Below are 641 nucleotides of genomic sequence, written 5' to 3'. Positions count from 1 at the left end.
ATGCATTATCCCAAAATCCATAATTATAAATTCGTTTTGACAATTGGGACTGTTTCGGCGAAACAACGGCGTTATTGTCACATATATTGAACACACACACACACACACACACCCACACACACACACACACACACACACACACACACACACACACATAGTTACTCGTGTATCCACATTCACACAAATGTATATGTAATAAATAATGAGTATTCTTTCACTCTTTACTCTTTTATTTGTTTCAGTGATTATACTGTGGTCAGTCTAGAGCACCTCCTTACCAGGTTGATCAAATAGATCTATCCCATGATATATTTTAAGTCTGGCACTTATTTTATCAGTTTCTTTTGCAAAACCACTAAGCTACCAAGTCATAAACTAACAACAGTTGTCAAACACACACACACACACACACGCACATTTACACACACACACACACACACACACACATATATATATATATACATTGAGGGTTACGCTTCGATGCGATACACTTTATTTTGAAATGGTTTGACTGAGGAAGGCATTATGTAAAAAAAAATTCTAGCATAAATACTCGAAACGTGTTTTAAAAACATTCAAAATATCAACATTTCATTCTATCTATCTATCTATCTTTCTATCTATCTATCTATCTATCTATC

This window comes from Octopus bimaculoides, chromosome 10 (genome assembly GCF_001194135.2).
Source record: "Octopus bimaculoides isolate UCB-OBI-ISO-001 chromosome 10, ASM119413v2, whole genome shotgun sequence".
In the NCBI taxonomy this organism is placed as follows: domain Eukaryota; kingdom Metazoa; phylum Mollusca; class Cephalopoda; order Octopoda; family Octopodidae; genus Octopus; species Octopus bimaculoides.
The sequence above is the reverse complement of the archived record's forward strand: the minus strand, read 5'-3'. Positions refer to the sequence as shown.